The 25,384-nt window shown below is 39.5% G+C and overlaps 1 protein-coding gene across 7 annotated transcripts in view; it reads left to right on the top strand.

Moving 5' to 3' along the window:
* Window positions 1–25,384, top strand: part of NFIB (nuclear factor I B) — a 306,386-nt gene that overhangs the window by 191,441 nt on the left and 89,561 nt on the right. The gene's annotated exons all lie outside the window — the stretch shown is intronic.

Genomic DNA, 25,384 nt, shown 5'->3' with positions numbered 1-25,384 from the left:
TCTCCTCTTTTTCTTGGTTCATTTATCTGATGAAGGAAGCAGACCTGCTGGGACGTCATGAACATATAGTAACCATTTCAGGAAGGTATTCTTCCTGCAAAACATCTTTATGTACATTTTCAGAGCTCTTAGAAACTAAGTTGAACACCTGCTTAAGTATCCTGAGTGGAGATAAATGTTGTGTCAAGTCAGAGGGGCCTTTAAACAGAAGCCACAGTTTTTGCATTGAAATGGTAAGACAGACTTGTGCTATGACCACAGGAATGTTACCATATTGGATGGTAGTGAACCAGGATCACGTACTTAGCACTTGGTGGTACTTGACAGCAGCCAGGGGAACTTGTAACCTATTAATTGACAGTTACAGAATAACCTGTCCATAGGGGTAGTAGCTTTCTAAGCTAAGGCAATCAGTGGCTTTCTTTTGCCTTTTAGCAGGAGTTTGTATACTTTGTCTTTAGCAAGCTGAGTATTTTAGTTTTCTGAGTAAGAGTTTTCTCTTTGCTGCTGGAAACTTTGTGATGGTGTCATGTTGCTACTTTCAGAGCATGCAATTCGCTGGTCTCTGTCACTCACAGGTATAGTTTAAATGGAAAGGGGCAATCAGAGAAAGCTCAAAACGGAAAGAAAAGATATATTTTAGTGAGACATCAACAGTAAAATGTGTGTAATTTACCCTTTTTTGGACTGCTTTTTAAGTCTTTAGGCAAAAAATGTGCTTCTTGTCACTGATGCAGTGCTGTAGATGTGTTACAATGTAGCACACCATGTGTTCTATTGAAGGATATTATGCTTTTTATACAGTAAATTTTTAGAGATTTAAAAGATACATTATGTATGAACTCTAATCATTGGCTTTGTAATACTGATTAGTAAATGAGACTAAGATTTTCAATACCTACCTCTCTTTTCAACGTGTCTCACTAAAATGCACATCTCGGATATGCCTGCTTCCACAGCGGGACTCTGGTTTGGCAAAGGGAGTGTTATATCACTCCTTTGGAAAAAGATGCAGTAGTGCTGATGTCTCATGAACGCAAAGATTTTCCTGAAATGTGGATGTGGATTAAATGTAAGTACTTTTTTCTCCTTAAACTCTCAGGTTGTTTACATTATGGTGTGCACCATGTTTTTACTGTTTCAACACTTCAAATACCTCTTAACAGTCGTCAACTCACCTTTCAATCCCAGAACTACAGTCCAGTTGCTGGGCCTAAAACTTTCAGATTGATTATAATTTACATTAAACTTTATAGTTACATCACTCTCAATGTAAGATATTTTTCAACACCAACAAGAAACATTTCTGGTTGCACACAGAATACTTGTTGAGCATTCTAGGAAGAGAATGGTGAATAATGCACAGTTAAACAAGTGACCAGTTTGTGTTCAATTGAACATTCATGTTGCTGGATCCTCAGTCCTTAAGCAGATGGTTTACCACTGTCTCATTGTAGTCTAGAAGGACCTCTTGTATGAGAAAATGCGGTCATGCAGAAACATCACAAACACTATTAACTTGCCTACTGCTTGTTGCTCCTCCTTTGTTTCTCTTTATTCCTCTTTCCCCCCCCCCTTTCTTTAAGACACAATGCAAAGGTTTTTAACTTTTATGCCTATAATAGCACTTAGAACTTTTAACTTCTAAGATTTCTTTTTGCTTCTAAATTATTATATGGATATGGTGAGCCTCAAAGACCTTCATTATGAACTGCTTATGAACTAATTTTCAAGTAGAACTGTTTTGTTATTATCTAAGGAGTCTTCTTTTGCTTTGCATACCTTTTCACATCTTGGCATTTCAAATTCCTTAAGTCCTGTAATACTATATTTTCTGAGGAAGGCAGAGGAGAAAACAGAGATTTTAATTCCTGCTTTTGTTAAATCATTCCTGTTTTGGGCAGAAAAAGAAAAGGGTTTTCTTACCCAAAGCTGAAGATCTGCCAGCTTGTAAAGTATTCCTTATTATATGAGGGAGTTTAAGTTGGCATTTTGTGCAAGTTCTCTAGTATGCACTTTTGTGTCTTGTCATGAAGGATATAATTACAGCATTTCATGATAAGCAATCATTCTTAAATTAAAGCTTACTATAAACCTCTCGTTAGTAAAAATAATACAATGAAAGTAGGATGTACACCTTCGAAAAGAAAACCAACTCTTAAAGGAGTTAATCTTTTCATTGCACTATAGAAAAAGAATAAATAATTGTCACTTAGGGTTTTTTTTTGGCTGCAATCAAAATCGTATGTGATAACAGATCTGATGACAAGAGTTTAATAAACACAGGGGTTTGTTCAGATAGAGTTTTTCTTCCTTCTGCGCTGCACTCAGGTAAGGCAGTTTCTTTTTCAGTGTGTAAGGCTGGGTCACATCCTCCTTACAGCCTCATTGTATGCTGGTGGGCAAATTTTTATCCTGCTTGTGTTACAGAGGCTGAAGAGCCATCACAAGGAGCTCTGCACTACCTGTTTACAAACTTAGCCTGAATTAAAACTGTTTTCTGAATAAGAAAATGAGTGTGACCAGACCACTCTTTCTCTAAAATGCTTTGGCCTGAAGTATAACCCTAGGACATGAGGTTGACTCTAGCCCTGAGAGTAGCTGTTTGCAAGTCTTTCCTCCTGTGTAAGAATTCTATTCTTACCCTGTTCAGCTCCATCAAGTCAACATACGAAGAGCTAACAAGACAGATAATATTTTTTTCTCTTCTTTTCAAAGTTATCCTGAGTTGTCAGGGAAGCCAGAAAAAAATCAGTATGCCATTTTCCAGAGTGAGTTTCACAGAAAGTGAAAATATTCCTAAGATATGCACCATGTCATGTCAAGGATACTTTTCAGAGCTGTGCTCTTATCCCAGAAGATGGGCAGGATAAATACACCTGAATATTCAGGAAATAGGTTTTAGTTCCGGTGATAGTTTGTTTGCTTATAAACCCATTTAATTTCAAGATAAAAATTAGCAGAAAGATAGTGTTCTATGGTTTGAGTAGGGTGCTAAAACGTATCCATGATGAATTCCTTCCCAACTCATCCAAAAGCAGTTTAAAAATGTATTAAACAAATAGTTTGTCATGTTTTTACTAGCAGGATTGAGCCATAACAAAACTAATTTCTAAGAAACCTGCAATTGTGTATCAATTATAATAATGATGAAAGATTCTAAATAAAATAGTTCTTCCAGAAGCTATCAACTATAAGCTAAAGTGAGAGCCAAACCACAAGTTCTTTTTTACCTGTTTGAAAGTTTGAGATGTCAGATGGAATGCTTTCCAAAACAAGGATGTGCTTGAGGGGAAAAAGCCTTGTTAATCAAAATAAGTAGAACGCGAAATTGTTTTTGGAACTTTCCCTTTCCTATTGAGAACAAACAAGCAAACAAAAATCCCCAAACCAACCAACCAAAAAAGAGGAAATAATTAATTTCAGATCTAAAATATGTTTGCTGTTGCAGGGTCCACTTCCAGCTGCAAAGTGGGAATCTTTGAAGTTGCAAGCATGACTTAACTACTTCTACAAGCACTCTCAGAGAAAAGTGCACATAAAGTTAGTTCCTTCAGATGTGTGTGGTACACATCCAAGAGTTATGAAGCAATTCACAGAAGAAAACACCAAATAAAACCAGCAACATTCCACTGCTGACTTTTCTCCAGATTCTTTGAACTTAATTACTGTAGCCAGTACCAAGTTCAAATATCACTTCAGCATAATGCACCAAGTTTGTTTTCATGTCTAGACTACAGTTTGTACAGAAATCACACAGTTAAATTGCACAGCCACCAGTTAAGTCACTTGCTGCTTTTCCAGGAGTTTTAAACTTCTAACTGTTACAGAAACCAGTGTCAACTTGATGCTAAATGTGGGCACTTGTATTTAGGATTCATACAAAATCTGGGAAGCAGTTATTTCTTACACCATATTTATGAATAATGACAAGACGCTGCCAGCTGGTGTGTGTAAAGCTGTCTAGACCAATCTAAGAGCAGCATGTTTTTGCATTTTTTCTTACGGCAGCTTTGAGGACCAAGGGTCAGACTGGCTAACTTTCCAGTGACTGCAAACTCTGCAGCTTTGGCTGTTGCGGGAAGGGCATAAACACTACTGTCATTTATGCTTTAGGACAAATGCAGTCTGAGAGAAAAAGAAGTTTTCGGCTTAGATATAACATGTCAAAGTGTTGAGTTATCTTTTGAAGTACATCATGCTGATCACTCTTTGAAAGTGCAACTTAGTGGGGTAGGCAGTTATATGTGCGGTGCATTCTGCAGTGTTGCCAAATGATAGACTTCATGCAGGCACTTACGAAGTCTATTTTTCTTTTTAAACCAGATTTGCCTACATCTTTGGACATGCATTTCTTTTGTATCTTGTGTAGTCACTGACTTGTACATAGTGTCAGAGTCACATCTCTCTTTTTTTCTTTATTCTTTTTTCTTTTTCTTTTTTTCTTCCCTGCATACATTTCTGTTAGAACTGTCCTGCAATAAATGTCTAACACCCAAGCTGTCTGTAGTAAGGCTGAAAACTTTAACCAAACTTTAACCAAACATACTGGGTTCTGAAAGGGGTGATGTGTGGGGATTTACAAAAGAAATGGAAAAAAACTCCATAGCTGGAGTTGGAATATGGGGGAAGAAGACCAATGTTTAAGAAAAAGGTAAATTGTCCACAAGAGAAAGAAGCAAAAGAAAGGGAGAACTGCAAAGGAAAAGTTCATTTTATTGGGAGAGACGCTGTTTTTCCTATGAGGGCTGTATGTTTTAACTTCATGTAGACAACTTTATCTTCAGAAGACACCAGTTTACACCAGGATCACCATGAGTTATTTGTGACTCTTAATTCTTCTTAATAAAATTTACTTGTAGGTTTATTTGGAATATCCTTTTGTATATGCATGGCAACTACTCAAGTCATACTAAAAATAAAATAAAATGTAGCTTAGCTATTTTTAATAGTAGTTATTAATACAATTAAAAAATATGTAAGTATTGTGCAGCAGGTTCCTCTCAGTGATCCCTAGAACAGTCATAAGCCCTCCCCCCAAAAAACCCCAAAACACTAAAGGTAGTATGGGCACACTTTTTGCTAATAGTTTGCCCCTTAGAGAACTTAGCTGTCTTCATTTTTTATACTACAATGTATTCACACCTAACAAGTGCTTTTAAATAAAACTGAATTCAGCCATGTGTCATAAAAAGAAATGTTTCTGTCAATGTAATGAAGTCTCAGAAGGAAATATGGAAATGTTATCTATTATAGTTTCCATCTTTTGCTCTATTGTGCCACAGTATTTTAGAAAAGGGAGATGAGTGTTTGAATTTGTATACTATTTTCTTTTACACTTGGATACAATGAGATGCTGTGAGCAAGATTGTGACTCTCAGAAGGCATCTAGATAAACTGTGGCTTATTAGACATTCCTGAAGCATGGTGAAACGGAACAGTCATTGAAGTACTGTAATATTTGGATATAAGTTGTGCAAGGACAGAGTATGGTGTTGAGTGATTAATATTATGTGGTAGAAATTCCATTTAATTAACCAGATGATGCCATTCCTGCTATAGTGGTATCTGTAGAGAAATGAATTCCCAATCAGCATGCATATCTATAGCCACAAAGCCAAAACCGAGACTTACTCGGTAAAGGGGAGAACTTCCATTTCCTTTTGGAAATGAATGAGCCTGCATGTGACACTGCAAAAATAACCCCATATTGGTTGTTGTTTTGCAGTGAATACTTGCCCACATCTCCGCAAGATGTGCTTATCTATGTTTTGAAGGAGAGGTATTTAATCTCCTGCTAAGACTCTGTGTATCTTGTTGAACCGTAAGTAGGTGTGAGGGTGATTTTGTCACTGAATAGATGTAAGGAGCTGGCTGCTGATTGTTCTGTATTCCTGCTATGCCTCCTTCTCAGGCCTGCTTACCCTCTTGCTTTTCATCGGGACCCTCAGCTTCATGGCCTTTTTTCTTCTATGGATATTCCAGTTTTCTTGGCTGGTAGGTCTCACTCTATTTCCCTCCTATGCCAATCAGCAAAATGTCATTTGATATTTCCGCTCTTTCTTCTCCCAGGAACAAGAGGGAGATCAGCAAGTCCCTCAAAAATTACAGAGGGGTGGCTTCCAGCAGTCTCTGCTCTCCTTCTCCTTCATCACCCACTGCAGTCATGGAGAGTCAGAGAAAGGATTCCTTAATTAGCTGATCAGAGAACGATGGGTTTGCACAGTTGTTCACCTACATATTTTGGTTTGGCATGGTTATTACTGGAGACGGGGCAAAGCCCTGCTCAAATTTGCAGGGCTGGCAGTCCAGGAGAAGTGTAACCCTCCCCCATTTTGTGTCTCAGTTGAGCTGCAGTTATTTAATGGCAATTATAAACAGTGCTCCATGTTGCTCCATCCTGTGGTTTTTAGAGAGCTTCCTAACACAATTTGCTCTTTAGGAGTAAGTCAGGCCTGTTCCAATGTTACTAAGTGGCGCACTGCGCTGTTAGCTGGTGTTGAAGACCCTGGTTACTCTCCTGACTGACATCAATAATGTCTTGGGCATGAAGTGTTATCTTGTACATGCCATGAATGGCTATCAAAACTGGAAGAGACTAAGCAGATTAAATTCTGGGAACATATTAATGTCTATGGTTTGTGCCTAAGCCACACCTCAAGAACTCTCAACATAACTAATGCAGACTCCAACATTCCAAACTTCTGATAGAAATAGCTAGATTAATAATAATTTAAAAAAACCCAAATAAACAAACTGAAAATATTTTTGAGAAAGAAGAGTCTTTACTCTTTTTTTGCCTAACACTGAAAAAGAAAGCCAGGCGAAACAATGCTGGATAGCAAAAAGTCCAAACTGGACTGATCTAAACCCCAAGGAACTGATCCTTAGAGTGGTGCAAATGTTTGCTTGGAACTGTGTCATGCTGGGAGACATGACTGTACATATGTGTACCTTACATTATTAGGAGGGAGAGATTACTCAGGATGCACAACTTGTGTGTTCCATTTTGGAAAACAAATTGTGTATCTGGAGTATGTGAAAACTTCATAATGTCAGTTTTTAAGATTTCTATCCTCTGTTACAGGTTTCTGTGCCCGTGAAATGTGAAATTTCACTTGAGGATCAAAATCAATTTACTGTTCTTTCCTAAGAGCCCAAAGACTTGAAACAATTCAACTTAGGTATTCATATCACAAACACAACTCTTGGCCCAGACTTTGCATTTGGCTACGTAAATCTGCATGAGTTCCGATATAATTATTCCTAGTTTGTATTGGAGTCATTGAGAGTTGCCATTTACTGCATAGATTTAAGTATACATTTATGATTCTAAATGTTTTTGGGGCTACAGGATTTACTATCTGGTTTATTATCACTTTATCTTGTCTTATTTTCCATCCCAAATCAATGGAAAATCTTTAGATAACCAGGTTGCTTGATGTACTTTGGATTAAAAAGGTGTGATCCTGAGTAAACATGTTTCATATCATGTAAATGAATTGGGTACATTTCCAAGTGCCTAACTAAGTTTTTGAAAACTATATTGAAATTGAAAGTGGTAGACTGTCTTTGATACAGAAGTATGACATAGCTGTTTATGGATGAAAAGGTTGGTGCCTAATGGCAGCTAGATCAGTAGAATTTGATGTAGTCATGTCATTTATTTTGTAAGCTGCTTTTGTAGTAAGTGCTGGTGGTTTCACCCTTGCCCTCAACAACCCTTCTGTTTCACTGCTTGGCATCCTCTGAAGACACTGCTAATCTTAAAACATTTTGTGGTTTAGTAATGTGACAAATTCCTGCTAGATGCTAGACAAACAACTTTTGCATTTGTGATTTAAGCCACACTTGAGCTGGGGCTGTCAGAGGTTTCAGATGATTAGTTGTCCCTCCCAAACCCTTCAAGGATATTTACACTGTGGAAATTTTATGCAACTTTTAAGTCTTGAATTTGAAATTGCTGTCAAAATACTACAGCATCAGTGAGCAGTCTGGCATTTTAATTGTTTTGCAAAGGAGTGCACAGATTTTTGTCCACAAATTATTTTCCTTTTACTGCTTAAATTTGCTGCTTTTCAAAATAGGTTTTTAGTCTTGAAGTACATATTGATGCTTAATGATAAAGGAAGAGGATAGACTGGCCACAGCTTAAGGAAAATGTTCTAATCCAACAACCTACTTGCTCTGTTGCTTGGAAAATCTTGGATAGCTCTCAATATTCAACACCATTCAGATTTGCCTTTTCCTCTAAAAAAGATACAAAACACTAAATCCCTTCTCTGAAATGAAATGTTTCTAACGTCATAAGAAGGGAGAACAGATGGTGTCATAAAGCTTGAGGGGAAAGCATAGTACTTTAATTCAAAATTTTTGACAGAGCTAAAGACAGCCACTTAGTTATCAATTGCTTAAGTTATTTATGCTCCTTTATGTAAAAGAATAAAATAAGAGAATTAGAATGTTTTGTACATTTCAGAGATAAAAGGATAAAATGGCATTTTATTTCCCTTTGTTATTTGTTAATAGTAATACCCAAATGTGATTTATCTTAGCTTTACAGAATTGGTAGAAAAACTGAAAAGCATTTGTATAAGTTTTGATTTCATGGTGGGCAATTTTACCCTGATACAGTGTGACAGTCTACCAAGAAAACACATAAAGCTCCATAACTTGCAAACTTTTGCGATTTTCCCTCTGCTTTTAAGTAAATTAGCCTTGCAGTGCATCAGGATTTAGATTGTGATTAATTTATCCCCATACTGCTTTGATTGAGCAGCAAAGCATCCATTACCAATGCCATATCCAAAGTGACGTTTCCATACAGACTGCCTGCTGTTTCATTCATAACCACAAAGCAGCCTGAAATGACTTTAGTTCTTTTTACAACTTGCAAGGAGTTAATGGACTGTGCTGGCCCCCTGCCAAAACCCTTAAGAAACTTTATTAATGTGTTACAAGACTGGGACACCACAGTGCAGGATTTTACTGGTTATACATTTTAATGAATAAAAATATATATGCACTATTAAAAATGCATTTTCAAGCAGTTGTGTTACAGTAAGTGTTGTATTTGACAATGATATTCTTAATGTTCACTAATTGCAATTTTGTCTGTTCATAACGTACAACTTTGCACTGCAATTATACATTTCAATTTGATTATTAGGAGTGTTCGCGTAGTGCCCCACCTTTTAGCCCAAAGAAGACTCTTTTCTGGTGCAAGAAAAAAAACCAAAACAGTGTTGAAAGCTTTTAGATGAACTTTACTCTGTACCTACACATGAGTAATTGCAGAAGATGATGAGGAAGACTGTGAAGACTCTGTTGCCATGGAGGTGTAGGTAGCCTGTATACAGTACATAACATGAAGAGTTAATGTAGTTTAACTAGCTTCAGAATTAATGTCAAAAGTCAGCTGCTGGTAGGCAGGCTGTCTGATGTGATTTCAGTGTTATTTTGCAAACATATTTTTCTCAACAGTTTTTGCTATATGCTTTTAAAACTCAGAATTCACTCGGACAATGGCATAGATAAAACTAGGTAAAACTCTCAAAGGTTTCTAATGCCCGTGACAAAGATCAGAGATGATTCCTTGCATAAAGACATAAGAACTCTTTTCAAAAAGAAGGTAGTTTCCTCACTTTTCTGTTAATTATTAAGCAGTGTCTATTGTCCACCAAAAAGCATCCCAATTTTCAGTTGTTCTGTGCTTTTCTCTAGAACTGGTAAATCCTACCAGATGAAAAATAATCACAGCTTTAATGAAAACAATAATAGGAAATAGAGAAAGAAATGTGGAAGTGAAATTCAGTAGATGATGGAATGAAGACTTAGTAGCAAAGGAGAAAGTTTAAATAAAAATGTCTCTGTTTAAATAGTTTACTATATGGACACATGTTGACAACTGTTAAGATTGCATAAAAACCTTCCATTTGGCTTTCAGGCTTCTCATTTGGACATGAAATTTTCAAAGGCTGCTGCCTTAGAAAACAATTGTGGTTTGCACATAATTTGAGCAAAAGAGATCACAATGGTTTGCATTTATAAGGAGGCTCATAGAGTACATTCTTTCTTGGTACAAAAATACAAAGATCTCATGGCTTTAATTTGCACTGTTTTCCTGGGAAGAATACCTGGGTACAGAAAAACTAGTATTTGCTGGAGAAATGTCCCCTAGTGAAAAGTGATGCAGTGATTATTTTAGGTTTGGAGTTGGTGTACAGGCTACTTTCCTAGGAATACTGCTTCAGAATCCTTTGGCTTAGATCCCTCCTTTCTTTAGCCTCTGATGTTCTACACAAAAACTGAAAGAGTGCCTAGCATCAAGAGGCCTAATGTAACTAAGACAGCCAAGGGCATTTGTAATTAGTGAACAAAGCTCCCAAGCAAGTGCTTCATTCAGGTCATAACCAGTTGAAGTTTTCAGTTAGGAATACATTTTCCAAAGAAAATTGTGGAATCACCTGGTTGAAAAAGACCTTAAGATCATTTGGTCCAGCCATAACCTGACATCTCCCTGTACACAACTGTTAGACCATGTGCCTATGCACCATATCCAGAACATCTTCTAAACACCCTCAGGGATGGTGACTCCACTGCTTCCCCAGGCAGCTTGTTCCAGTGCCTTTTGGTGAAGAATTTTTTCCCAATATCCAATCTAAGCCTGTCCTGGAGTGATTTAAGGCCATTTCCTCTTATTCTTTCATTTCTCACTTGAGAGAAGAGGCTGGCCCCCACCTTGCCACAGCTTCCTTTCAGGTAGTTGTAGGGAGTGATGAAGCCTCTCTTCAGGGCTCCAGGCTTCCCTCAGGGCTCTGCCTTCTGTGCTGAATAGCCACAGCTCCTTCAGCCACTCCTCATAGGACTTGTGTTCAAGACACCTCACCGGTCTCATTGCCCTATTCTGGACGTGCTCCAGCACCAAAATGGAGACATACTTCTGCTAATAGTGACTGTATGTCAAAAATAAAGATTTAAAGTTTTTGTTTTATTTTGTTTTGTTTTTAAACACATATGTATGTACAGAGGTGCTGCTGCATAGGTATCAATACAGCCTGAATTCAACTTCTTCCTAATGTCACTAAAACCTTCAGTGCATGAATATTTAAGACATTAGCGTCATTTGATGCAGAATGTGAACGAAGGATTACAAGAAGCTACATTGCTGCATATGACTAAGAAAAAGTCATATTGCTGGCACTGACTGTGTCATCTTGACTTTCAGTCATCTATGCAATTTTTTTTGCATACAGCTTTTGAATACTTTAGGCAGGATACATTCGAGATCTATAGATGTGCAGAATAAACAAATAATAGGTTGGTGCAAAAAGCAGAATTAACTTGTGATAATTTTTAACCTCTTCATTTTTCAAAATCAAACACACATTTCAGTATTCTCTTCCCATAGATTTTTATGGATTTTAGACCTAGCTATTAGGAGTGTGAGGAAGGAGGTCTGACTCACAACACTTTTGTAAAGCTGAAACATCTGTACTGATGTTCCTGATAGAACAAATCCTTTGATTTTTCCTATCCTGAAAATGCCTAGCAAAAAGAAGAGAACACGGAAGTAATTATAAATAATTAAAAAAAAATTATGCCTTCATTCTTCTTTCGTTTGAATATGACAGAAACCCAAGTGCCAATGCCAGTGAAAGCATGAACCCTTCTTCATACACAGATGGAACAGCTAAGATAGGATCATGTTTCCTGCAGCATTAAAATTATGAAATGAATATCATATTATTTTTTAATGTTGTAAATAGAATTCCACAGTCATTTGAAATCCGGAAGTGTTAAAGAATTTTATTTAGCAAACCTATTGGCAAAAGCATGCAGAACCTGAGGACTCGGGAAAGTATCTAATTTTCTTACTGCTTACAGCATAGAAGTGCTGAGTTACATGCAAATCCTCATCATTATTCCAGATTGCTGGCTTGACATCAGACAAGTCACATAAGGTGACTGGATAAAATGGACAGATAAAGTGGAATTGTAGCCTGAGAAAGCTATTCTTACATGTTTATTAATTTTTTGTCTTTAATAAGTGAATGGAAGTATATTCTTTAGCACTTTTAATAGGTTAAAAAAAAACAGGAAAAAAGGTAAAGAGGAAAGCTTTGGGATTCCCTGTAAAACGAGTACGTGGTACTGTCACAGGGGAAAGTGGCCTGTGTTTCTCTAATGTTTTAACTAAAAGTGTCATGCTAACCCAGCAAGAGGGAGAAATGGAGAACTGGTAGGTATATATTTTAAAATATTTCAAAGGAAGAAGGGATGGCATGGTAATAATTTTTATAATGAAGCTTCATGTACAGAAGCTGTAAGTAGCAGATATGATAGAGAAAATGACATAATTTTATGAGGATAATGTTTTATGTACAAGAGATTAACCATGGTAGATTTTTTTTTTAACTCCAGCAGGGACCAGTTTAAAGGTGTACTAATTAAATATTAATAGAAGAGAGGCCAATTGAAACTGCACGCCGATGCAGCCCCCATGCTCTTTGAAACTTTCACCTTAGCTCACTGGTACTTTACAAGAACGTCAGCATTGCATAGCTGTGTGACTTTGACCCCAATTACTAATTAAACAGAGGGTGAAAGTCACTTAATTCAGAAGCCTCTTGAGTGGACAGAACTATGACAGTGAATGTCCTTTGTATTTACAGGGACAAAGATTTGCTCAATAGAGTAGAAAGGATTAGCAATTAAATAGAAGTTATATAAATAATTGACGGGGCTTGATTTGAAGTCTGATGCAGCAGTGTGGCTATAGACAATAAGCGGTTCATGGATCAGTTGACTCATGTTTTTATAAAAGCTCCTGTTCAGATATTATTACATAATAATAGTTTATACGGAGATTAAGACAGTAAATAGACAGGGTAAGAACCCACAAAGACAAGCTTTGTATCCACTATTTTCTTCTGGTGTGGACAATTCCTATTTTCCTTTCAAATTCCAAGAAATGATAAAATGCATGTTAAGTTACATTTTTTAAAAGGAAATTTAGTGGAAACATGATACACTGATGTGTCATGTGTCATTATCCAAAACACTAGGCTTACCTGGGACTCTGGAGAAACTTAGGTAAGCCGTAAACAAGCAGTGGTCTCAGCAAGGACTTGAAATGCCTCTGCTTCTGTCATGGTCAGTTAGGATTACAATACAGTATGCAGGCACAAAGAATCTACACTTGACAAAGGACACGGTGAAAGGATACCCTCCTTGTCTTTATTATTTCAGCTCAGGACAGAGCAGCTCAGGTTTACTCTGGCCAAGAGTGAGATAGCTTGGTGAGGATGTCCCTCTCAAACCAAATACAAAGAGGATGGCACAGCAGAGGTTTGAGATGTGTGAAAGGTTTTTGTGCATTTTGCTGGCTGCTTGGAAAAGAGAGAGATTTTATGCAAAAGAAGGCAGATACAGTCACTGTGAAGGAGGTATCAGGCCTCTGGGTTTTCACTGGTGCCTTGTGACCAACTGCAGAATAGCTGAGCTTTGCAAAGGTCCCAGCTTGTGTGCTTCTGGCACAGGGGAAGCCTGTGATGATTTATGCATAATTTAAAACAATAAAGTTAAATTTCCTTTCAGGAAACACCTCCTCCTTTTTTTCCCCAGTTACAGGATACTCAGAGCAGTTCCTATGCCTTCCCTTGTACATGGTGTTCTTATGAGCCTGGTGTGGCCAACCTTTGGTGCCAGGTCTCACGCTTGTCTGGAAACCCAGCTCTTTGCCTCATTTAAAACAATCAGACAGTTTTAAAATCACCTTTGGCTTTTGCTGTAAACGGGACGGCACTAGGTTGACGACATTTCAGGATAACTGTTTGGCAGCCATTTTAGATACTGCCTGTGCTGAGAGCTCTTTGGCTGCCAAAAATTGCAGATACTCTGTGCCAAAACACTCTTGGCAGTAGAGATAAACTTTGCAGAGATACAGAGTCCAGAAATATCTTACAATTACAAAGCACAGCGGGCAGAATGTTTTTACAATACAGCTGTGCTAATGTAAACATTTAATTTGGCAACCTTCTCCACCCACTTTTCAATTAACTGGTTTTATGCAGATACTTTAAGTCTGCAGTAAACTTTATTGCTACTTCTCTTAGAATACAATTTATGAAACACAGATTTGAAGTATTTTGGGGGCTTTCTGTCCATTTAGCAAGGCACATTGAAAATGTTAGGCTGTCAAAGGCAAGTTGCAATTCCTGCTTTAAAGTGCCTTAGCTCTGGCTTCACTAAAAGCTTTTGCTTTAAAAGTGTATATTAATTGGGGTCTGTCTCCTTTGGTTTCTTCCAAAGCAAGTAACAGGATATTAATAGAAATAAATTAAATCACTTAAAGAGCTACAAAAGGACATTTGTACTAGTGATCATTAGAAAAGACAAACCGTCTTGGCATTGTAGAATGGTGCTACAGAGTACAGCTCTGAACAGCACTTCTTACAAATCTAGTTGCAATAATTGTGTGATAGCTGTGGTAATTGTTCTTCTAGAAAAATAATTTCCAATCACAAGGGATATTCAGCCTTAGATGGCAAAAGCAGCCAAAGATCTTTTCCTGCCAACTTCAAAATGCTGGAGGTTACAGTATTTTATAATGAAATTATTTGTTTTATGAAACTGGTTAATGTTTTCTCATATAAGAATACATGTTATATAATATCTCTCTACTTGCTATCAAATACATTAAGGTAACTATCTTTAATTCCTTTTACATTTTGTGGAAATGAAAAGCTTCAGTGTGACTTTGAAAGACTTTGTGAGTCTTTTCTTGCTGACCCTGCGAGGCTTTGCATTTCATCAAAGGACTCCACGTTCAAGGTCTGGGCAAAACAGAGTCAGCAGTCATAAAATTAATATATTTGCTAGGGATGAAAGGGTTCAGGATTCGAAAGATCAGTTCAATGTGGACAAGTTGAAGAACAGGAAACATTGTATTTTTTTTTTAAGTATGTTGAGACTTTAGTACTGCATTTCCAGACCAAGCCATTCATTGTTGTCAATAATTATGCAGTAGGAACAGCAGAAGAATTGCTAATGATTGTCCCACAGTCCACTAGATGATAGTCTGTGCTACAAAGAGTGTTCAGCTTTCATTTGCATCTGTGTGGGCCGGAAGATGGTGCATGAGGCAGGTTGATGACTGGTAAAGGGCACCAAAGTATTTTCACATGTGTTTCCAGTTGACATGCAGAAATTTATTGGGAACTGGGTGAGTGGTTTCTACTTTAAACTTCATATGAGTGAAGGAAAAATACAGAAGTAGGTAAAATGATGTTTGTGAGCATCGCTGGAGGCAGAATTTACCAGAAGTTATTTAAAGCGTGTTATGGCTCAAAAGCAAGTGAGTAAAATTAACTACTTTAAAGGCTCTCAGAAAAACAAGAGCTTCTTCTAATTGATTTGCCCATTCCTAATCTCCATTAAAATGAATTAAACTTAAATTCTGTTTTGAAAAAAAAATGTATTTACTTTTTTATAGTAGACATGAGAATGTCATTAGGCTAGTAACTACTAAAGCATAACAACTGAGATGTATTGAAAAGCTAACTGAAGAAACTCAGGAAAAACAAAGGTTGGAGCACTAAAAACATAAGCTAGGCTCGAGTAAGGATATTTCTGCCTCTCCATTCTATTGCATTACAAAGGCTGGCTGTGAGAGAAGGAATATAGTTTGTGGATGGGATCCCACACAGCTGATTATTTCAGGAATTCAGAATAAATTCCTGTCTTTTGTGACTTCAAGACATTTTCTTAGACTTCTGTTGTAGAAAATGTTAATTACTTTCAATTGATGAATTACTTTTAATTAATTACTCCTTACTCTTTCTACTGATAAGTTAATCAGTCTTGCTGATTGTGGTAGTTTTAGACTATGTCTTTAAAATTTTTCACAGATCTTGAGCAGAAAGTAGTAAAATGTAAATAAATCACTATTGAGTGTAAACAGGAAAATAATGATTATTCTAAACAACTCCATTGGAGGGATATTTTCCCTAAGATTTGGTTCTCAAAACAATTTTTCTCTCTTTTCTCTTTGGCCTGGGAGATACTAACTTGCTTTTCCTTGACCTTGGCTTCATTGCTTTTATTTTGGCTCTAATATTCTCTGCTTCGCTCTCGCTTCCCTTGTGTACAGCAGGATAAGGGAGAGGCAGAGAAGCCGTTACAGTTCCCATGAAATTTTGGCCAGGGGGGTCCTAGTGCTGTTTGTTAATTGTAAATACCTGCAAATATTGTAAATTCTGTATATTTGTACATAGTCATTGCGTTTCATTGTAGACTGTAGATTTGCTTGTAAATACAGCTTTCATTTGCTTCCAAACTGAGCTGGCCTACAAAGTTAATGTTGGGGGGGGGGGGGAATTTCAACCCACCACACTGATACATTGGAATTACCTAGTAGTTTTTCTTAAGGGCTGTTCCTGTAATGAGGGCAGTTACTCAACATTGTTGTTCTGCTGAAAGTATAACAGAGAACAGTCCTTTTAGGAGTAAAATGAAACATTTTAATAGATTTTTGGCCATTTCATGAGCAATAAAAATACAGTTTTGGTGGCAAAGGATCTCACGAGTGAGATCCTTATTTTCTCTTTGATTTGTCCACAGGAATGTGAGAATGAAGCCTGGCCCCAAAAATCAAAGGTCTGAAATGGAGAAGTGAGAAACGCATTCTACACCTGTAATGAGATGATCTGTCACCTTTGACAACTCTAATTTATTGGATAATTAATAAATACAGATTTGTAAAAATTGCAATTGTCCTTCCCATCCCAAGGCTGCAGGAGCTCGGGTGGTACTTCGAAAGGAAATAACTTGTGTTTTGTCTATTAGTAAGCCTCCTTAACAGCTGGGTTTGGGGAAAATCTATTTTGTTGCACTCCTGGAAAGCAGACTCCCTTTGAAGCTCCTAAGGGTATCCTATGCATGAGCTAATCTCCAGGTCTACCAGGAAGCCAGGCCTTTACCTGGAAAGCAGAGCAACATGTACCATGCTCTGCAGCGTGGCCTTTGAAATTTGTGGTCTGCTGTAAATGCAGAAGCCTTGACTAACAAAACACCATGTTCCACCTGCTCATGCTGGCAGTGCCAATGTCCCAGGGATTACCACCTCTGCTTTGCAGCCACAAACACCAATGTTGCACTGCCCCAGGTATTAGCCTAGAGAAATCTGCAGAGTACGGTGCTGAAAGTGTCCTACCTGGTGCTCCACCCAAGCTGGGAAATCTTATCCACAGCAAAGCCTGAAACAGCATCCCTCCACTGATGGGTTTGGGAAAACACAGAGGTGGCTCACAGTCACCCTTACCTAAAGCCATTCTCTCATCACAGATCACAGGTTTGAAGCTGGATGTTTACCTAATGTTTGGGTAAATGTTGAAGTCAAGTAGTCCTGCTTAGTCAAGGTGGCTAGAATTAAAAAAATATTTTCAAAGAGGTAAATGCAGTTTGGTGCAATTGGCCAAGCACTGTGTATACTGGAGGTGCATGGAAGCTTGGATGCCCAAAAGTGGAGGTTGGGGGCAGAAAATGAGTGTGTGTGGTGGAGATTCCCTCAGCTGGCATAATTATCTTAGAGGATTTTTAGAAAAACACTGAAAACTTATATGCATAGAGCAGTGGTAGGCGTCTAACCTGCGAGAACCTAGGTGGAAGTAACGATGCTGTGTCAGTTCTTTAGGAAATGCATAAACAAAGACAGATGAAGTGGTCCAGGCTCTGGCATAGCACTTAAGTTTATCAAGCGTTCAGTGTTTAGGATGTACAATGCAGTTGTATGTGACTTGCCAACTATCTGGGCTTCCCCCACTGTTTCTGGTTTGGCAACGATGTGGTTTTTCACCCTGTTACAATGATGACTGCCAAGGGGACAGGCCGGCTTTCTGCTTCCTGTCTTCCTCTTTGTCCTGGCTTGGCCTTCACTCTGTCTGCCAAGTCACCGATGCCAAAAGCTTATAGAGAAAGGTCAAACGACTACGGTTTGAAATCACCTGCACAAACATTTGTATTTGCTTTCTATTCTTCTGCATTTGGGTAAACGGAAAGTACAGAGCACATAGCTGAGACAGGAATGCAGAGCCATTTTTGGCCATAGAAATCGACGGATTGCAGTTTTGCAAACTACTTGCAGAGGCAGTGAACAGTAAACATTGTACAAGGAAATCTGAGTGAAGCTCAGTGAAATGTGAATTTCTAAAGGTATATAATAACCTTTTTATTTTTTTGTGGATTTATCCCTCTCCTCCCTTACCCAGTTTGCTTTCACTTAGTTTGACAGTTTTACTGCGTTTGGGAGTAAAGTTCCTTTGGAATTTAGTACTACACTTCTTTGCAGTTGGTTCTGAAACTATGGTAGCATCTATCACCATGTGGTAACTAAGAAAATTAAAGTCGTATTTATAATCAGGAACTTATAATAATAAATACATAGTGTGGTGGGTTGAAAAATTCCCCCCCAACATAAAACTGCCAGACCAGCTTAGTTGAAAGCAAATGAAGCTGTGTTTACAAGCAAAACTACAAGCTGATATATGGAATGCAATGAATATGTACAAAATACGCCATATTTACATATATTTACAATTTATAAACAAGAGAAGAACTCCCCTGGACATACCAGGGGACTACTGATAGCTTCGCCACTCCCTGCTCCCTTCTCCCCCCCCTGCACACATGGGATAAGAGAAAGAGCAGAGAGTTGCTGTTAGTTACTTAACCACAACAGAACAGAACAAAGGTCAGCATAGCCAGCAGAAGCCAGAGCTAGTATCTGCTAGAGCAAGGAACCCAAAAAGAGAGAAAGTTAGTTTACAGATTTAACTTTTATGGTTGATATCAGTCCAATGGGATTATTTAGAATTTATCATCATTTTCCTTTTCACATCCAATAGTGATTTATTTCCATTCTATTACTTTCTGGTCAAGATCTGTGGAAAATTTTCAAGGCACAGCCTAAAACTGCCACATATAGCAGTTCAGAACCTAAACTTGACCAACACAAAAAAACTCTTGAACAGTTTTATACAATATTTCCCCAGACAAAAATTGTTTGCCTGATTTTGTTTCAACTTTTCTCCACCTTATGAAGAAGAAGCAAGAAAGTATAGTTACCAGTTTATTTTCTGTAACAATTCTATGACTATGACATATTCACCTAATGCTTTAATCTCCTGAATTTTGCCTAAACACTGAGGCTGATGATAGTTGCTGTAAATGCAGCATAACTGTTGGCCATGAGTTGTAAAATTGTGTTATTGTAGGGAAAGCTTTCTGTTCAGATGATCCATCAAAACCTGGGTTACAAAGCATAGCTTCATATTTCAGTCAGTCTTCAAAAGAGACTATTCACTTTATTCGTCACCTTCTCAGCATCTCTTCCACCTCGCACACCTTTAAAGATACATTTTCTTAAAAAGAAGAGCAACAAACGAGAAATAAGAAATCATCTAGCCATAGACTCCTTCATAATAAACAACATTTGATTGTCCATCTCTTATTTAGATGAGCAAGAAACCTGTACAGTTCTTAGTGGTTTTGGTTTAAGTATTTTCCTGGATGCTGGGAAGGTTGCAGGATTGAGCAATATTCCCAGGCATGTGATGAAGGTAGAAGGAAAGTAGAGAGACTACAAAGAGAAGATAGAAGAAGAATCTGGTTTTGGTTGTCTTGTTCATTTATACAGGTGGTTTCAAGTTATCTTACAGTAAATCTTTAACAATTTCATATGCAATATTATTCCTAAAGTTAATTATAGACCTCATATAAAAGGACTGCCAATGTAATTAGTGGAAGAACAGTGCACTTCCTGAATTCAAACAGTGCTTGTGGACAACCACTTCTAACTCCACTCACACAAAGCCACATACTCTGAATTCATTGCATACCAGAGAGTAATTTACTCACATGTGTGCCCTCTGCTCTTACTAATGCAACAGAAGGATGGCAGTTGTTACTAATACTTGTCTGTTCTGAAGGTGGTTTTCTTTGTCCTCCCAACTCTCTGACTTGCTGGTTTGTGAGTTACATGCTACTAACTCATTTGTTCCCTGTGCCAGAGAGGTTATAATGTTGAGGAATTGAGTAGCCATGCAACTTTGTGGCTTTTTTGGTGAATGTTTTGGATGTTCTTTGGTGCCAGGGTGGGGATAGTAATTTTGTTAGGTGCCTGAAATTGAAATGTCACAGAATTTTTCTTAGAGCCTTATTTGGTAGAGTTATTTCAGGAAATGTTCTCCTGGTAATGCTTGCAATCAGCAAGATGATCTCAATTGCTGCTGTTGATTTTGTGACCTTAAAATTGAAAAATCTGCCCTGCAAGACTTCAGAGGTTCTTGTGTATGAACAAGAAAAAAAATTGTCTTTAAATGTCCTTTGCAGGCCATAAACCTTGAATTTCCAGTTAGCAGTCACTGAACATAGGTAGACATCTGAGCCAAGGGTCTTGAGGCTGTACAGGTTATTACAATTTGCAATACCTGTAAGAAGGAGATGGTTTTTCCTAAGAGACATTTTTATAGATTTCAGGATAGTGAGGAGTTTGTTGTTTGGGCTAAGAATTTATTCTGGCTTTCTAATTTACAGATTGCATTGGGTTGGAAGGGACCCTCAGAGGTCATCTTGTCCAGTGCTTCTGCAGTAAGGAGGGACATCTTCAACTAGATCAGGCTGCCCAGAGTCACACTGAATCTGATCTTAAATGTCTCCAGGGGCAGGGCCTCAACCACATCCCTGGGCAACATGTTCCAGTATTTCACCACCCTCATTGTAAAGGACTTCTTCCTTATGTCTAACCTAAATCTACCCTGCTTCAGTTTAAAACCATGGCATATTGGTCATGAGTCTGCAAATGGGTTCAGCAGCCTGTGAGAACACTTGAAGTATGGGAACATAAGAGAAAGTATTTTTTAACACATAGTCGAGATATGCCAATTTATTGTGGTTCTTTACTAGTCTCATGAAAATATACTGTGCGAGAATTTACCTTTTTCTGCCGCATAATCACTGCACTTCTTTTTAGAGCCTCAGTGATTAAGAGGTGTTATTTCATAACATGATTTTTAACCTAGGTTTTTGGTTTTTTTTTTTTAATGCTGCAACATACTGAATACATTTTTGGCATCTGCTGATTATTAAAATGGGCTCAGGCTAATAAATTTAGAAGGGCAACTATCATTTTGGTGCTGACACATGCCTTTGTTCAGAGATCCTCTTGCTCTTATCCTCATACATAATCCAGATATGTAATCCTTATCATTAGGCTGTGGCATATAGTTTGAAATGGTATAGGTGAAAGCTGTTCAATGATACACAAACTTGCTGTAACTGAGCCAACCTGTGTATGGGAACCAGTGTAGGTTTGCAAGGTTGACAGTCTTTCTAGATCCACGTTTTTGGAGCTGGTTCCTATATATATAGACATATTGGCTAACAAACTGTAGAAACCTGTAAACTAAACTTCGTATAAAGCTTTAGTTTTATTCTTTCTGTCATGGCAATCTGTCTTCATGTGCTGTTTTCATCTCCTGAATACATTCATCATGCTGTTACCAAAAGCTATGCATACATAAGTGATGCTATTGTTCATTTGATCGAAATAGAAGAAAGGGGGCATACACTAACGCTAGTGTTTCTTGGGGTGACAGAGGTCTTTGAACTTATAGCAGACAAACTGGCCTGATATGGAACATGTTTTAACTTTGTTGCATGAACTTGATTTAGAACAATTGTGTACGTAAGAAGGCTAATGCTTTGGAAAAATGGGTCAAGAAATATGATGGCGTATTCTTGGTTTCCAGGGGTTGCTTTGCTGCAGGTGCAGCACTTTGTTACAAGCCCTGACATTTCCTCATTCTGCTGCAGACAGGTCACTCACCCCTGTTTTCCTCTCACTTATGGAAATGAATTTGTGCCAGTGAACAGAAAAGTGTGTGAAAACCATGTATTGCTATAGGACAGCTTCAGGTTGGAGAGAGTTTGGGAAAGCTTGGGGCAGGCTGACAAGCCTGTCAGTCACACCCACTGGGTGGGGAAACACAGCCCTAGGCTAACGTGAATTTCATGAGAGAACTGGATTTTCTCATGTTCTTGCTGTTAGTGATACCAAATGGCTGTCCTAAAATGCCTCTATTGTTGTTCATGTTTCACTCCTAAGCAGGCATTAAAGGGATACTGTTTGTTATTCAGATGTACAGCATCACTTGAAAAACTGCTTGAAAACATGACAGAATTTTGGGGCTTTGGATATTTGATTGCTGCAACTGTTTTTAAGAGTAAAAATTATTGTCTAACCAGCCAATTGGTCTCATTTGAATTTCAAGGCAAATTTTAGCAACTGCATGGAAACCTGAACTACTGAAAGATAGGTTGATTTGAATGAAGTCTAGTCTTGGCATTGCACACTGTTCCATATTCACATTAAGTTGCTCAAGCAGCACAGACAGATTGACTTTACACTGCTCTGAAGTGTTGGCAGCAACCACACTGAAAGGAGGCTGGCTAGAAAGGAAGATGTAAGACTGTTTTTTCAGAAGCACATGAGGTGTGTGTGTATTTGTGGAGGGCAGGGAGGGACAGGCAGGAGGGAGGAAGGTAAGGTAAAATCTGAGAAGTTTTCAGATTTTCTTTAAAGTATTGTCATCTGCTTGAAATTAGCCATAAGTGGGACTGCTGTAATTACAGTGCATACACCGGAACTCATGTGCAGCACACTGTGTCTCATGTAACTTCTCCAGGTCAAGTGAGCATGACCCATTTTTCCACACAACTGTCACAAGTGCTTCACTACCCGTAAGAAGTTGGTAAACTGAATCTTGAACCTGCTCTTGGTGCACTGGGGGGAAAATTATTACTATTGTTCCTGGAAGAAGGACAGTACTATTAAGTGTATTAAGTTGCAAGATTTTGCTATAAAGTTGATAGAAGAAGCTGAAATATTTCTGTAACGAATGTTGTTGTAAAGGTGTTGTGTCCATATTTATTTCTGTTCTTTCAGTAATGCACAAGAGAGTTATTTAGCTCATTATACTTTTCCCTCTGCAAAGCCCCAGATGTGGGTCTGTAACTCAGATAATCTTGAAGCAATACACATTTATTATTTCTGTGCACAGACATGCACAAATACATGAATATACAAACTTATCAATATGGAAAGGACTGTGTGCTGGTTTGGGGCCAGACAGATCGTCTCTTGCCCCGAAAGGGACAAAAGAATGAGACTCACACAAATGGATTGGAGAGTGATAGAAAGTTTAAATGGAAAAGCAATTGGTGAAGCTACAGAGAACTACAAGCTACAAAGCATAGTGACAAAGAGTATCCCAAATCGTACAGAACCCCTCACAGAATTCCCAAAAGCTTCCCAATCCTTCCCTTCTTCCCACCTGAGGGTAAACCCAAACCCCCCAGGGCTCTTTCTTCCCCCTCCCACTGCTAGGCAAGTCTCAGGCTGGCCAGGTCTGAGACTGCCCCCCCCTCCATTCTCCTCCTGGCATTAGGCCTAGACAGGCCTAAGAGGCCTTGAGATACTCCCCCGGCATTACCCGATAAGAGAGGACATCTCCCGTGGGAGCAGAGAGGGAAGAAAGAGGAAGAGAATGACTTTGCAGATGGCCTTATAGGGTGCAGGACTTATGGGTAGAAATACGTCGTTTCCTGTGTCCACCCCTGTGGGTGGGCACCCAGGACACCAGAGGTGTATCTCATGCGGCAGTGGCAGGGGGCACCCAGCCTAAACTGCCACATTCCACCCCTTATTTCATACCCATAATTCCTGCACCCAAAACATATCATCAAATCAGAAACAACTTTCAGATGACATGTCTGGCAAAGTCCAAGTCTCCATCTGGGCGTCCTTCCAAAGAGTCTCTCTCTCGGGCTCAGGTAACAGTTCAGCCCAGCTCTTCTCCCTCATCCTGTGGAACCTCCCAGCAACGCAGAGTTCATTCTTCTGCACGGTGAACTCTTCATGGATCCGATGGAGCATCCTGGCCACCTGGAAACAACCTCATAACTTCTCAACCAAACATTTCTCCATCCACTCAAGCGGCATGTTTCCACCCCTCGGGGCAATCGAGTCTGAGCAATCAGGCTCCTCAACTCGACTCCTTCCACCCCTTGCAGGCAACAGCACGCTGAGACTTTCCAAAGCTGCACGGACCTTTCCCAAGCCCAGTGCTGACCGCTTCCAGCCGCGGCCCGAGGCTAACATGGATGCACACCACGCACAGGCACACCGCTCCCCCTGAGCGTTCGCATGCCAAGGCATGGAGGCATCCGGCTACACAGCCCTCCCCCGAAGAGGGAGTGGCTGCACTGCAACCCACCGAGAAGAGAGGCGGAGCCAGGTGCTTAGGCGCCATTTTCGGAACGCGTCCGAAAATCAGGGGAGAGATAACAGCGAGAGCCGCCGTCACCTCTGCAGCCGCGGTACAGATCAAAACCGCCGCCACCCCTCGGGCCACAAGAGCGGCTTTTCCAGCCAAAGCTATACTCGCTCCCTGGGTCCTCGGAAGCAGCTTTTGAACTGGAGCCACCGCCCGCCTTCTTGAGTTGCGGGAGCCACCGCTCACCGCCCCGCTGCGGCTAGCCCCCACCGCCGCGGGACAAGCCGACCCTGGTCTGCTTCCGACTGTCCCTCCCCCTTCCTCGGCTCCGCGCCGCTCTGCTCGCCGCTGGCGCCGCGGGGAACAAAAGGGAAAGGGACAGGCACCGCATTCTTAAGCTTTTTTTTTCCCAGTGCCTGCAGCTATAGAATCGCCGCTGCCGCTTCGGAACAGCAGGAGGGATTCCACGCCACGGCTACGCACCAGGGTGTCCCCTCGGAACCCATAAAACGCCCACACGGTCGCCCCAGCACAAAACCTTGAGCCCAGCCACCAAAAACCAACAACGCCCAGATACCATTTTAACTTTTCCACCCCTGCTCTTCTCCAATCCAATTTGCAGAGTTCAGCACAGGAACCATCCTCTGCTACCAAAAATCTGTGCTGGTTTGGGGCCAGACAGATCGTCTCTTGCCCCGAAAGGGACAAAAGAATGAGACTCACACAAACGGATTGGAGAGTGATGGAAAGTTTAAATGGAAAAGCAATTGGTGAAGCTACAGAGAACTACAAGCTACAAAGCATAGTGACAAAGAGTATCCCAAATCGTACAGAACCCCTCACAGAATTCCCAAAAGCTTCCCAATCCTTCCCTTCTTCCCACCTGAGGGTAAACCCAACCCCCCCAGGGCTCTTTCTTCCCCCTCCCACTGCTAGGCAAGTCTCAGGCTGGCCAGGTCTGAGACTGCCCCCCCCTCCATTCTCCTCCTGGCATTAGGCCTAGACAGGCCTAAGAGGCCTTGAGGATACTCCCCCGGCATTACCCGATA

This window comes from Indicator indicator, chromosome Z, assembly GCF_027791375.1.
Source record: "Indicator indicator isolate 239-I01 chromosome Z, UM_Iind_1.1, whole genome shotgun sequence".
NCBI classification, from domain to species: Eukaryota; Metazoa; Chordata; class Aves; order Piciformes; family Indicatoridae; genus Indicator; species Indicator indicator.
The sequence above is the reverse complement of the archived record's forward strand: the minus strand, read 5'-3'. Positions and strand labels throughout refer to the sequence as shown.